Source organism: Felis catus, chromosome B3 (assembly GCF_018350175.1).
Source record: "Felis catus isolate Fca126 chromosome B3, F.catus_Fca126_mat1.0, whole genome shotgun sequence".
Lineage (NCBI taxonomy): Eukaryota > Metazoa > Chordata > Mammalia > Carnivora > Felidae > Felis > Felis catus.
The window spans coordinates 53,810,937-53,824,779 of NC_058373.1; the positions used below are offsets into that span (position 1 = coordinate 53,810,937).

The 13,843-nt window shown below is 41.4% G+C and overlaps 1 protein-coding gene across 1 annotated transcript in view; it reads left to right on the forward strand.

The window, feature by feature from the left end:
- The first annotated feature begins 310 nt into the window (after positions 1 to 310).
- The window catches only part of ATP8B4 (ATPase phospholipid transporting 8B4 (putative)), a 279,642-nt gene continuing 266,109 nt past the window's right edge, over positions 311 to 13,843 (forward strand). Inside the window, exon 1 of the mRNA XM_045059334.1 lies at positions 311 to 632. The gene's annotated coding sequence lies outside the window, so the exon portion shown is untranslated. The remainder of the gene's footprint in view (positions 633 to 13,843) is intronic.

Below are 13,843 nucleotides of genomic sequence, written 5' to 3' on the forward strand. Positions count from 1 at the left end.
AGCATGCTCACTGGCTGGAGTGAGGCAGGGGGAAAGCATCTAGGCCATGCAGGTGGGAAAAGAGAGGGGGAGGGAAGAAAGGGAAAAAAAAAGCCTAGCGTTAAAAAAAAAAAAAAAAAAAAGATGGCGCCCATTGGCTAGAGCAAGACAGGGGTGGAGCATGAGCCAACCAGCTGGACCCTAGATGCTGCTAAATGAGATGCCTGTCCCTCAGGCCTTTGAAAGCACGTGAGCCTCATTAGTTCTCAAGGACTGCGCTGAGCCCGGGGCAGGTGAATCAGTGGGTGTGGCTATTTAAGAGCATTTCTGAAACCTTGCTGGTTTCCTGGGTTCAAGTCCTGCTCTTTTTCACAGCTCGACGTTTCAAGGGCTTGCCTCTCAGTGCAGGTCTTAAAAGTTGGGGTGCCTGATGTACAATTCAAACCCTTCACTCAAGAGAGAAGCTCCAAGTTTTGAGTTCCCTCCTGATTGTGCCTCAAGCCACCTGGGGTGGAGTTCATGGGGAGATTCTGTTCAGCCTCTACTACCTGCTTTGCTATGGGACGTGAAGGGATCGCTCAGACAAGTTGTAGTTTTCTTCAGAGGAAGTTATTCCCTATGTGGCTGCACATCCAGTGTAACTAGGGGAGAAGGTAAGTACAGGATCCTCCAACGCCGCCATCTTGGCCTGAAACCTTTCTCTCAAAGGTTTCACCTACTTCACTCTCCCTGATCGGAATTGGGAACCATGGCCCAACATCATGGCAGTACGATCTTGGAGAGTCTGGAAACTTTATCTTTTCCCCAAGTTTGTTCTCTTTTGTTTTCCTTCTTTGTAGTAATCATTGGTTAACAACCCTTAAAAGGGAAATGGCTGATGTGCTTATCTACAGGGACAGGAAGAAGAAAAGGAGGTGGTTCCTCTTGCTACAGCTGGTTTTGGGAAGGAGGGCAGAACCACAAGGGCTGGGGTAGGTGGAGGCAGCTTAAAAAAGAAGTGAAATAGGAACAGAATGAAGTGGGCCCAGGGAGCAGGTGTGGGCCAAGAGTAATTCAGGGCTCACAGATACTAGTGGGGATATCTGTCCCACAGGTCCTGCCAGGGCAGAGTTCTAGAAGGTGCCTGTGGCTTTTTGCTCTTTGGAGGACAGTCTAATAATTGTCTGAGAGAGGTCAGTATTTCTGTAAAACATTCTCAGTACTCCCCGAAGCTGCCTGCAGGTTAGAGTCGCCTCAGGAACTACAAATAGTATAGAACCCCTCACCCCCTCAGTCTCACCCTAGAACTACAGAATCAGAATCTGCAGGAGTGGGCCCCAAATGTCTCTACCTCTTGAAAAGTGCCCTTGTTGATTCTCTTGGAATTTATTCAGGTGGATATTTAGGAACCACTGCTCTAAACATAGTAAAACTTAGGTGTAAATTTCCCCCAGAGAACAGGGTGCTATTTCACTCCATGTGTATTTGAGATTTAGTAATTAGAACAAATGAAATCATGTTATGACTTTAACACGTGATAAATATTGATCTATTGTGGCAAATAACATTTACTGAATAATGACATTTATAACACTTTTAAATCTTCCCACATGATTTCTTATCTACATCCTCATAACTACTCCATGAGGTAATCAACCAAGGAATATTTAATGAGTTCCTAGTGTTGATCAGGAACAGTGCTGGTTAGACAGGAAAATGATTATTGCTCCCCCATTACACATTAGGAAATGAATTGTAAGGGACTTAACTAATGTCCTAAGGCCAATGGTTGCAAGAGTCGGGAGTCAGGACCTGCAGTGAGTGACCCAGCCTGGCTCCTCAGATACTGGTCTCTGCTGCTTGGAGACTTGTGGTTCACCTTGCTCTAGTGTTGCCATGGTTACCCTGCAGGATCTCCTAGAGTTCAGTTAGGAGTCAGTGTATTCATTTTTGTTACCCTTTTGTTCTGCTTCCATTGTATTCAAAATCCTAATTACACAGGAAGAACCCAAACTAATTTTTCCAACCAGCTTGTCTCATTTTCCTTCTAGGCTTTTAGAATAAGTGATCTGTAACAACTGACTGCAGCCTCAACTTTCTCAGTCTTTATAGTCTTTTTTCCTTTTCACCCAAATAACTCCAAGTTAGATCACACAAATCCCCTGCACAGTTTTTTTTTTTAAATGTTTGTTTATTTTGAGAGAGACAGAGAGAGAGTGTTAGCACCCACCTACCCAAGTAGAGGAGGGGCAGAGAGGGGGAGAGAATCCCAAGCAGCCTCTGTGCTGTCAGTGTGGAGCCTGACTCAGGGTTCAATATCTCGAACTTTGAGATCATGACCTGAGCCAAAATCAAGAGTCAGACTGAGCCACCCAGGCACCCCCCACTCCCACTGCACACTTAATCAGAATCTTATTTTCTTCATGCTCTTCTTTTCCCCCCGGCTGCCCTTTTCTTGTCTTCCACACCGGCTGGTCTTTCTTCAGCTCTCCCTTTTCCTTCCTGTTCTTTCAGTTGTTTCTACTTGCCTTACTCAATTCTACTCTAGACACACGGAATCCTACATTCTTTCAATGCAGAATTCTCCTCACTTGGCCACTCTAATTAAAAAGGCTGTGTAAGCTGGTTAAAACCTGTGCTATTATGTCTAAATTGTAACTCTTTTTGACCTTTAATACCCTCAAATGTGATCCTTTTATTCACCAAACTCGGGTTTGCAACAGACTCAAGTAACTTTCACACACCTCCCAGACAAATAGATTTGATACTTTTTACCAAGACACCCACCTTAGGTAGGAGCTCCTTCTGGGTGACCTCATCGAGTAGCAAACTTACCTCCTGAAAGCAGTGTGGAGTTGAGATAAAGCATAGCCTTTGGTCTCAGACACTGGTTTAAATCTTTCTTCTCTTGACAAGTTGTGTTCCTTGGGGAGAGCTACTAACCTCCTTTTTCTCATCTTCAAAAGGAGGACATCATCTCTTTTGCAAGTTTATGGTGAAGATCTGAGATAATTTATGTAATGTAACTGGTGTAATGACTAGCCCATAGTAGACACAGACTAAGGTTGGCTGCTACAGTGTTATATATCACTACTAGGACACTAACAGCAGCCAGCAATCATTCCTCTCTTCTGAGTCCCTTCCTGGACCAAGTAGCATTTGGTGATTTTTTTCATGTTTTCCATTTGCATTGTTTTAACGTGTATACAATTTTGCTTTGTTTGTGAAATTTAAAAAGATTTCAGTACATATTTGTGAATAAATCACGCTCTCAAGTAGACTATGTTTTAAATGCTCTTACTGGCTTTTCATTGGAGTCTAGGACCATTCAGTACATTATAGTGGGTGACTCAACATAACTTTCTTTACATTGACAACTCCTAGTATTTTTCTCTACACTGTCTCAGGTCTTGAATTTATTTGAGGTACTTTGAGGGTTTTAGTAGCTCTCTTTAGGTTCTCACACTCAGACCCAGAGCTCTGTTGGTATGAAAAGGGGCCAGGCCGGGAAGAGCCTACATAAGATACAGCCTGTGAAGGGGCCTCACATGGGGTAAAATCCAGCTGCAGGGACTGGGAGAGTGGAACTAGTAGGAAGAGAATCAACATGATTCAGAAGCCTGAGGACGTTCAGGGACTGACTTCTGTCCCTCAAAGGGGAGGAATTCCCTGGTATTTGCTGGTAAGAGCAAGGTGGACAGCCACAGAACCCCGCCCCCCCCTTCCCCCCCCTCTTCAATGGGCATGTTCTAGGCAAAGATTTGCACATAAGGCTGAATGTGGAAGAGAAAGTTACCTGGCTACTGGGATACTGGGAGGTCAGGACCCAAAGCGCCAACTTTCTGATCATGTGGTTCACTTTACTGACAACCAGCCCCCAATGTTAAGTGCTTTCCAAAAGTTGCCTCATTAACATAAACGGCTTTTCTTTTTCTCTCTCCACTTTGGAAATTCCAAGAGTTTTAGAAGTTCTAGGCTAGGAATGAGGATGAAGACCAAATAATTTTTTTTTATTATAAATCACAATCTTGTGGTGCAAAATTTATTGAGCACCAACAATATGCTAGGCATTGTGCTAGGCACTCAGGAGAAAACCACAACTGAGACATAGGCAGTCTCTGTTTTTGGAAAGCTTAGGGTTTTAAGGAGAAGACAGCATTAAAGAAAAAAACTACAGGCAATTAATAGTTAAAGGTGTACAGGATGCTGCAGAAATGTAAGAGCCTTGAAGCTTGGTGCCAGTAAGACAAAGGGGTGCAGAATCAGAAAAGGACTAGATTGGTCTTCAGATCTTGTAGGTAGGGGCCGCGTTGAAGAGCCTGTGGGCATAGGAGGCTGGTAAAGCAGCCCTGGACAGTGAGAACTTGGTTTTATGTTTCTAGGTACTCTCAGAACCCCTGTGGGATAATCTCTCTACTCTTGTGTTCTCTTTATGATGCTACCTACTGTGCTTGTCCAGGTTTAATTTCTGTCTATCAAACAGAAAACATCCTGCTGTGCAGATAAACTCCAGGACTCAAGATAAAATGTGATTTCAAACAAAAAAAACCCTTTATTTAGAACATAGTCAGTTAATGACATTATTTCTCCTAATATGTGTAGTCTATGATAATCAGTGAGTTATCTCAAATATGAATTTGAGGTTTTGTAAGAAGATGGCTAACAATGAGAATGACCTAGTACTTGAACAATTAATTGAGTCTGTTATATCAGAGTCACTCCAAGTCCTCTATAGAATGGACACATTTAACTACCTTATTTATTCACACAATTTCTCCCATACCAGCGATGGAGTCCTGTTGATGTGTACTTTGGCTCTGAAAAAAAGGAAAGAATTTACAATGCAGGCAGTCTTCCTAGTTAGATGGTAGTATGAGGGGGTATAAAAGAGCAGCAAAAGGAGAAAAGGATAAATAAAAGTGGTTAGAGAGTGGTGTTTTTGTTAAAATTGTTTTTTTGTTAAAATTGTTTTTTTCTAATTTCTGGTTTGAAACTGGGATGTTTGCAATCAGTGAAATTGGGTCGACTTTACAAGATACCCTTCTATTTGATAGTTCGTTCTTGGCATTGTGCCTTCAATTCCAGTATCTGCCACCAGGTGGGCGGTGGTACCTTTTAGGGTGTCCAGGTGTAGTTAACTGATTGCCGAGTATATTTCATTCAGTTTTAGATGTATCGATATTTAGACCAGTGCTGCCCTGTCTCTTGCTAACCATATTTTTGTTGTGTTTCTGATCATTTCTGTATATTCCCAGCAATGGAAGGATTGAGTCCCAAGGTATGCTCATGTGTGAAGTGTTTGATACAGTACCAGACTGAGCTCCAGGAAGCTTATGCCAGTCCACTCTCTGTCCACCAGTGTATGAGAGAGACTGTCCGAGTGTGGCTTCAGATTGCGGAAGGATGAAAATGTGATAGATTCTCTCAGCCAGCTCCTAGAGTGGCATGGAGATGATCATTGCTGTTGGCAGGCTGTGCTCACAGCTTACACCAACATGTTGTAAACTGAGTTGATCAGTAGGACTTTGGTGAAAGAGTAGCTGAGCGGAAAGTCTTGAAATCTTGTCACCAAGTATGGCAGTTAGGAGGCCTGGGTTCTGGAATTAAGAAATGTTGGATTCTGTCCACTCCCCTCTCTGTCACTTGTGTCTAACATGATGCTTCCCCCCCCCCCCACCCTGCAAATGGCTATAAGGGTCTGTGTGTCACTTCCCACGAGAAGCATGGTAAGTATTATTAACGAGAGAGAGAAGCAGATGCCTAACGGTGAAGAAGGACATAAATGAGACCATTCTTGTGCCCCAGTTATGCATTTCCTGGCAATATGCATTGTTGCTGTCAGAAACAGTGATTCAGATCTTATCCCAAGGGCACATTCAATCTGAGGAGCTTCCAATAACTGCGGGAAAATGCGGCTGGTAGTTAATCAAGATGTTTAAATGTCACTCAGTGATTGATTACTTGTGAGTCATGATGATGCATTATGATGCCCAGCATTCAAAGGACACGGTGACTGTCCGCAGCCAGCACTACACAGAAAGATAGATGCATAACTTGTGATCCCTTAGGATTAGTCTTCCCAGAAAGTTCTGGCTAAAATAGGGAATCTAGGCATCTCCCCCCAATTTTTTTTTTTAAGAAAAATTTACTCACTGATTGGTTAGAGCCAGGGATTTGGGACATTGCACTTGTGTAGCCCATTGGCTGTCCCATGATAGGTCATTACTTGATGAATGAAACCTAATGAGAGAAGGAATGGAAAAGTACTCATGGAAAGATTGACATCATATCAGTGCTAACACGCTGCTTGATTCTGTGGCTGTCCTAAGTATGAGGAGCCTCTTGCACAGTGCTTCATGCAGAGGAGGGCATCAATATTACAAATGCTCCAGTAAAGTACAAACAAAAGCTGTGGGGATACAGAATTCAGAACCCCAACAAGAGGGTTTTTCTTGGTCCTTCAGGGGCTAATTCCTGGGCTGAAAAGAAGTACTCTTATTTCTTCTGTCCAGTGTTTCAATTATAATAATAAAATATTTACTGAATACTTTCCATGTACTAGGCACAGATTATTTTATTTGATTCTTACAGCTTGATGAGGTAGGTTCTGTATTACTACCCCATTTTATAGACATGGAAACTGAGACACATAGGGAACTTATCCAGTGGTATTCAACTAGAAGGTGGCACAGCTGGGCTTCACCTATAGCCAAGCCTGCCTCCAGAGTCCCTATTCTCAGAGTCATGCAACATGGCCTCTTCAGACACGCAGGCCTGTTCTGTGTTCTCAGTACCATGTCACAAGGATAATTCACCCGAATGAGACATCTGGTCACTTTCAAAAAAGAGAGCGGGAGGAAGTGAACTCATTTCTACTTACCAATTAGGCACTACTCATTTAGCAAAGGAAACAATTAGGATGAAGTATCTTAATCATGGAAAAATCAAACAGCCCTTCCAAACCAACATTTAAGCCACATTTGTTCCAGCCTGGCTTTATCCCCGTATGGGTGGTAGATGGATTGGCCTTTTCATTTTTCTCCTGGACATTTGACATTTTATAGACATACAGAATGCATTTGTGAAGTACTTAGAATTTGAAGTTTCTGCATAGCACTCCTCCCTTTATTCCTTGCCATGATAAACATGCCCAGATAGTAAGTTCACAGAAGGTTGTGAGCTTTGAAGTCTTTGAAAATTATATGACAATGTTGTATATGTAATCATGGATGAGAGCAAGCTAATATCTTCTCAAGTGCCAGACACACGGCCCCTATAAATCCTGTGCTAAGAGCAGAGAGTGGTGGTCCTGTTTACTTAAACTCTGGGATGGAATGGGCATGGTTAGCATCACAGTAATTGACACAATTAGGAGATCCAAACAGATTTGCTGCTACTTGTTGTGTGTAGTTAAATTCCATGTTTCTATCATTAATTCAGAAGAAGAAAGTCTCTAGACTCAAGGTTGGATTAAAAACAAAAAAAACGCTTCATCTTTCTTTGAGATGTACATGAGAGAATTTTTTAATGTCTGGGAACTGTACAGTTTAATCATGAGGAGATAAGGGTTTATCAGTGAGAATTTGCACTTTTTTAGAGGCCCTTTGAAGTTACATCTGTGTTCCCTTAACTGGACCAAAAATTTCCCAGTAGATTACAATAGGAGCTTAGGACATTTCTCTTTGTGGTGCTCTGCTCCAATGGCATCAGTATTTAGTTACAGTCTTATTTATGTCAAGTTTCAATTATGATGACTTATGAAAATGTCTAGGAGATATACTCCATTGTTTAGAAGTATCTGCTTACTGTGTTGCTGGATGAAGTCCCATGCAGAATTCTTGCACTTGGATATTCAATCGGTCTGCTTCCCACACTTTGGTAAAATTATGCAAGTTGTGACCAGATTGTTTTAAATTTGAAAGAATGTGTAGGAGCTTAGATACATGTACACTGAAAGGTTACCCAAAGCAATCTTGATGGACAGAAATGATGTGTCAAATGGTCTAGGTGTTCAAGCAATTCCCACAAATCACAATGAAAATGATTCATGGAAACAGTTAAAATTAACGGTTCTCTGAAGTGTGATAACATCAAGTGATGGTGGAGTGATTAAAGATTGATACCGATAGGAAAAGAATCTTTAGATAGACTAGATAGAAAGTAATATCCAAATGATGAAGTCTACAGGACCTCCTTGATCGACCTACAAGTTGAGACTTTGTCACACTAACTATTTAATGTAGATGAAACTAAGATCTTTGGAAATGAATATGTCAAAACTGTACCTCAAAAAGAGAAAAGACAGCTTTCAGATTTCAGCCAGCTAAGGGCTAAAGAGTGGGAACATAAAACCTTTAAAACTTTGCCCAAGGTTAGATTCCGAGGTTCTGAGGGAAGACCTACTCATTGTCGACACCCTCTGAACATTCAGGCATCCTGAAGGATCTGGTTAATAATGTGTAGGTTTTGTTTTACTGCTGTGAGAGTAAGAATAACTTCACCCTCCCCTCTGGTGAGTCATAGAGTGACTGTTGGACTTGAAATGTTCTCTCCTTCTGCTTAATGATGATGTGCTAGCTGAGACTCCTGCAAGGAGCTGACATAGATGACCTGGAACTTGTTTTACTTTTCCTTCCCAATTTTTGTCAATATCTCCAACATTGTCCCAGCCATTAGGGTTTAGAACTTGGCATCATCTTTGACTTTGCCCCTCTCCTTTCCCTTCCTGTTGCCAAGTGTTATTGATTTTATCTTTGGACTACTTCTTTTTAAAAAAATGTTTATTTTTTTGGTGGGGGGAAGACAGAGGGTCTGAAGCAGGCTCCCTGCTGACAGCAGTGTGGGTGTCATGACACTGAGCTGCATTCTGACACTTAACCAACAGAGCCACCCAGGTGCCCCTATGTTGGGAATACTTCTTGAATCTATACTTTGTTCTCCATTCCCATTGGCATTGCCTTAATTTAGGTTACTGTTATCACTTGCCAAGATAATTGTCAGAGGCTATAATCTACCCCTAACATAGGTTTTTCTTCCTTATTCCCCATTATCTCCTTCTGTACATTCCCATTTGCCAGATAGACTGACAGATAACATTAGATGAACCATGCAGATACTCTGTTTTTTTGACCTCTTTGTGCTACTGGTGTTCTTTCTCCTTGAATGGCTTTTACTCTTTGTTGTATACTAAGTCATACCAACCCTTCATGGCCCAGTGCAAATGCTTTCTGTTCCCCAAAGTCTGCCCGGATCATGAGCCTCTTCTATTCTTGCTCTTTTTGCCATTCCCACTGCAATTTTTTTTTTTTTACCTTTATAGGGGCACTTATTACTGCATAATTTTTCATAATAATTTATGTTGTGCTTTATTTCTTCTACCACACTCCAACACAAACTTAGCACAAACTCCAGCACGAACTTAGGATGGCTGGTTCTGTGCTCTACATTATGCAAATCCTGCAATTCCAGAACAGTCTGTGTCTAAATAGTGTCAATAAATTGTCTATTTTCATGTCAATTTCCTAGGTGCTGGACCATAGGCCAATTGCTGAATAGCTATTACAGCGTCATTGTTATAATCATGCATAGAACCGATGCATTTTAGCGTTAACCGTTAAAGATAAGTAAAAGGAGGAGCTCTTGGGGTGACTCGGTTGGTTAAGTGTCCAACTCTTGATTTCTGCTTATGTCATGATCTCATGGTTTGTGAGTTCAAACCCCACATTGGGCTCTTTGCTGACATGGAGTCTGCTTAGGATTCTCTCTCTCCCTCTCTCTCTCTCAAAACAAACTTAAAAAAGGTGCTTAAAAGGACAAAATAAAATTTGATAAAAGTTTTGTCTGATATAAATACAATCCATTAAAAATTTGCAGAACAAAACATTTTGCTGCTGCTCAGCAGCTTCTAATGCTGAGTAAGGGTATGAGAACATGCATTAATAGCAGTGACACAATTTTATAATCTTTATTTTTTTATCCTACTAATTATAACTAATGATAATTATACATATAAGCATTGTTAGTATTATTCCTAATAGTATTACTAAAACTTTGACAAAAAGACCATTGAAATTTTTTTATTTAAATGTTTATTTATTTTGAGAGCAAGAGATAGAGAGTGAGTGGGAGAGGGACAGAGAGAGGGAGACTGAGAATCCCAATCAGGCTCCACACTGTTAGCACAGAGCACGACGCAGGGCTCAAACTCACAAACTGTGAGATCATGATCCGAGTCAAAATCAAGAATTGAATGCTTAATTAACTGAGCCATCCAGGCACCTCAAAATATACCAATGCTTTTAGATATTGATGTTAAAAATTAAATAGGGTATTGGAATGCTATTCTCTGTATTTATCTAATTTTAATGAACTAGAATTTGTATCTCTAGCCTATCAGTGGGTAATCAGACACATGTAGGCTTTTGGGGTGAATAAATTCATACCAGCTCTTATATGGAATGAAAAGTGTGCCATCATAGAGAAGCAGAGATAATAGGTTAGTCACATAGAGTCAAGAATCAGACTGCCAGGGTTCAAATTCCAGTTCGGACACCTAGTTATACAACTTTATGGAATTTGCTTAACATCGGATTCTCCAATTTTTTATTTACAAAAGGGCTTCTCAGAAAGAACTGAGTTGCTCTATGTAAAGCACTTAGAACGTAGTGATGTTTGACTATTAGGAGTTCTTGACTATCATTATTATTTTGGAATGTTAGACATTGTTAGTCTGGCTCTTACAGATGAAGAAGCCAAGACCCAAAGAGGTTGAGCAACTTGTAAGATTATCTAGATGTTCCTCAGAGCCTAGGTAACCTCATCATGGGGGATGCATGCTCCTACATTCTGTGCTCGGCCCAGTGTGGGGCATTGAGTTGCCACCTTCAGGTATTAGAGGCCCAGACAAGCAGACAGGTGGAGATTACAGTAAGGTAAGTAATGTGCCATGATGCAGAAATGGAGCATCTTTTAGGAGCTCGGAGGAGTTCCAGATTTCTTAGATAATCTCCAAAGGGGGTTCCAAGGGAAATGATCATGCAGCTAAGACCTTAAAGATGCTGTCTTAGTCTATTTGGGCTGCTGTTATAAACTACCGTAGCCTGGGCAGTTTATAAACAACAGAACTTTATTTGTCAACAGTTCTGGAGGCCACAAGTCTGAGATCGGGTGCCAGCATGGTTGAATTCTGGGGGGGGGGGCCTCTTCCAGGTTATAGACTGCTGTCATTTAATTATGTCCTTACATAGTAGAAAGCAGAAGGGGAAGGAAGCTCTGCAGTGAGTCTTTTAAGGGCACTAATCCTGTCAATAAGGGCCTTACCCTTATGATCTCTTTTAATCCTAATTACCTCCTGAAGCCCCACCTCCTAATACCATCACCTGGAGAGGCTGTGTCTGTGTGGGGGGGGCGGTGGGGGGAGGCAGAGGGGGTGTGGTGTGTTGGGGGGAGGTAAGGGTTTTAGCATATGAATTTTAGAGAGATGCATTGAGTCCATAACAGATGTAGAAGATTTAGCCATGTAAAAGGAGGTGGGGGAAAAGCATTTGGGTAGTGGGTACAAAGGCCCCAATGTGCACATAATGTATGTAGAGAAACAAAAAATGTCTAGTCTTGCCAAAGAGTGGCGACCTCTAACTTTCTTTGTAGCAAATGAAAATCTTCCTGTACTGTATGTACCCTGTAATTTCAATACTGGCTGTTTATTAAAACCTCCTGTTATATTTGTACTGGGTTTAATAGTGTGCCCCCAAATTCATGTCTACCCAGAATCTTAGAATGTGGACTTACATGTAAACAGAATCTTTTCAGGTGTGATTAATTAAATTAAAATGAGATACTGGAATGGGTGGGGGGTACAAAATTCAGTGACTGGTATGCTTATAAGGAAGCTATGTGAAGATACAAAGATAGAGAGGAGACACAAGAACATGTGACATGGAGGCAGACTGGAATGATGCATTGGTAAACCAAGGATTGTCAAGGATTGTCAGCAACTACCAGAAGCTAGAGGGAGGTATGAAACAGATTCTCCCTCAGTAAGTCCAGGACCCAATATTGCCAATACCTGGATTTCAGACTTTTAGCATCCAGAACCGTGAGGGGGAAAAAATTTCTATTGTTTTAAGCCACCTAGTTTGTAATAATTTGTTGTTGCAGTCTGAGCAAAGAAATATAGCATTCTTGGTATGAATTTGACTTTTCCAGGTGACAAGAAAAAGGCATACATAGATTTTCTTCAGTGATGGAAATGAGTATAGTAGGCCACAGTTTACTGACTCTATTACATGCATGAAAAAATGTGGCTGTTTAATTTTTTACAAAGGATCTGTTCTTTCTCACTAACCCACATGGCATGATGGGTGAGTCGGGAAAAATAATCTCTAACAAACATTGAAATAGCTAAATAATAGCTGTATATTATTATACAGCTAAATAATATACTGTAATAATAGCTAAATAATATACTGTAATATTTCCCAGTTCAAATAAGCTCTTTTTGAATATTTAGTCTTTTTAGGACCTTTGTGTATCCTTCTCCTCCCCCTGATTCTCCCCAAGGCATCTGGGTAAATGGAGGATTCATTTGGCTCTGTGACAGGGATGTTGGAGCCTTGTGTCTATGCTGGGTTTTTCTGGTTTTTCTTTGCTCAGAGTGCTCTCTTCATCTTGACCTGGGCCTTGTTCTTTGTCAGCCACAAGGAAGCAAGAACACAGCCTCAAGTGTCTGTAGTTACCTTCTTCCTCCGCTGCTCTCCTCTTGATTATAGCCTTGCTAGATTTCATGCCATGGTAGACAAGGGAACCCTTTAGAGCTAGAGGAAACAGGCCACTAACCCAGAATTCCTAGGTGCCTTCCATCTTTCTGAATGCTTCTATAGTCAGCACCCTCTGAAGCTTAGGTCCCAAGCTAGGAAAAACCAGGATTCTGGTGTCTATCTCCATTGTTCCCCTTTTCTCCCTGTTTCTGGCATCACTTAACCCCATGTCTCACCCTCCTTTTCTGGGAAGATATTTATGCCCCATCCCCTTGACAGACTGGACACAAGGTGAAACACTAGCTTACCAATAAGGGAAGAGCTGAAAAACCTCTTCCTTACCCAATGATGCATAAGAACATGACAATGCACCAGACATAGCTTTATTATCCACTCAGCCACTGTAGATCCCAAGCCTTGAGGTTGGAGCATGTTCTACCTAAAGGTGGCTCAGCATGAGGGGGGATGTGTCCAGAACTGGAATGATGCACACTTTGTCATTGTTCATCTGGAATTAATATTTACTCAAAGCCTTTAATGGTATCTATTACTTTCCATTAGATATAGGATACCTCTAGAGGGCAGGATGACTCTGAAGCTACCTCAGACAGTTTTGCCTCCCTCTCACCATCTTGTGCTTTCACCCCCTGTACCATGTCCCAGTGTAGTTTTCCAGTTTCATAGTAGGGTGGATTTTCTTCCAACCTACAGTACAGTACAGCTGCAGCACCTTATGCAGTAAAGAATGCATTCCGGTTGCTTTTCTCACAGGTGGTGTGCCCAAGGCAGCACTTAAGGCATTCAGAACTCATTTCCTTCCTAAACTTTGCCTGGTCTCTGATTTGCTATAAACTCATAAACTTCACTGATGTACTGACGTGATGATGAACTCACTTTTGCTCTCTACATTCATGAATGCTGCAGGATGTGTGTTTGTGACTCACTCCTGCTATTTGGAATGGAAACTTGGGTCATAGTAAAGGGCCCCACTCTCTTAGGTGGTATAGAGTAGTTGCCAAGGGGAGGAGATAAAAATTAGCAGTGGTATTTTTTCTCATGGACTGTTAGATTGTGGAACTAACCAGATCCTTCGTATTCAACTGTTAGGATTCCGCTTCAAATCCTGAGGT